Here is a 1,575-nt window from a genome sequence, read left to right on the forward strand (position 1 = left end):
CCTCGGGGTTGCTAAGCCCGTACTGTAGCTTACAAAAATACCGCTACACAACCCCCGAGGATCAGACGATTTAGTTGTAGTGTAATGTATACAGGTAATATTCGCAACAAAATGAATATTTCAAACGGATTCATTTAGAACGAGTTGCATTCGAAACAACTTGCATACTCATTTTATTCCACGCATTTGGAATGCTCTTTACTTTCAGAATGATCAAAATTTGAAAATGTATTATACTGGGCGACTGATGTCTATTTTGTTTAATATCGTAATCTTAGTTACGCATTCGGACATGAATATTTATTATAAAAAATATATTCACAATCATGCATTGTTAAAATATTATATAAATAGAAAGTCCATATACCCTTAGTCATAAAAATAGTCAGTAAAATTTACTGAATGTATGATAGTAAAAAAAGAACGTAACAATGCTTGACTTTCTAGTGGCCCGACTCGACCCCGAAAGTCGGGCGGCTCGCACATCCCTAGTACATATCTAAATAGTAGACACTGTCTATTACTTACATAGAGATTGGAATTTTTACGTTTGCCAGGCAAATGAAGTCTATTGACTCGTTCGCTACGGAGAAATACGAGTTACTAAGAAATACAATATAGCGTTCTAATAATAGTAAAAATTCAACAAAAACTCAACAATCTTATACAAAATATGAATATTCTAACACGTTTTGGGTTTATTTTTTCAGACGCTTTGGACATTCCCCTTTTTATTATGGAATAAATAATATTGTCCAATCTTCTTGGTTGGGTATTTGCATTTTTACAAGGTAGACTTTCGTACACGGATGTTAGGTAGGATAACCTAGTCATTCGATTACTTTAGTTCATTAAGTGGCGTGTCATTCCAGCAGGATTAGGAATTCGTCTTGAATATAATTTTTAAATATGCTGTTCACTTTTTGTTACTTTTGCTTTTGTATTTATTCTGTTAATATAAATTGAAACTGACAGTACCTCGATAGAAAAATTGAAATACTGATATTAAATGTACTTTATCATCCATTATCAGTTAGATATCTAATAACTAACGACTCCGATGTGTTCGAGTAGTTAGATAATCAACGAAAATCGTTTTGCATTGGTCATACAATAATTTTCCTGCCCCTGGTATCCAGATTAATTTGTAAAATTATTTAAAAATGAAAGTGTGTAATAATTTTGAGTAATTTACATATTTAGTACCTAGGATTAATTGAATATTCGATAAAAATTTAACTAAAAAAATTATTGAATATATCGGATATATTAGATTCACTAGACATTTATTACTCCAATTCTCGCTGATATTTAGTTTATTTTTTAGAATTTTTCAAAATATGATCGACTAATAATTTTGCGTAATTTATTTAACACGTGCGATTAATTAAACATTCGATAAAAATTTAATTATTAGAGATTCGTTACGTCTACTCATGTCATTGATATTTGGTTTATTTTTCAGAGTTGTTCAATAGAGTACGATTTCCTAATTATTTTGCGTAACCTATTTTAATAGCTTCGTTTCGATCGTATCGCAGTTTCTCCATTGTTTTCTCATTTAATCAGGTAATA

The sequence above is a fragment of the Hylaeus volcanicus genome, chromosome 4, assembly GCF_026283585.1.
Source record: "Hylaeus volcanicus isolate JK05 chromosome 4, UHH_iyHylVolc1.0_haploid, whole genome shotgun sequence".
NCBI classification, from domain to species: domain Eukaryota; kingdom Metazoa; phylum Arthropoda; class Insecta; order Hymenoptera; family Colletidae; genus Hylaeus; species Hylaeus volcanicus.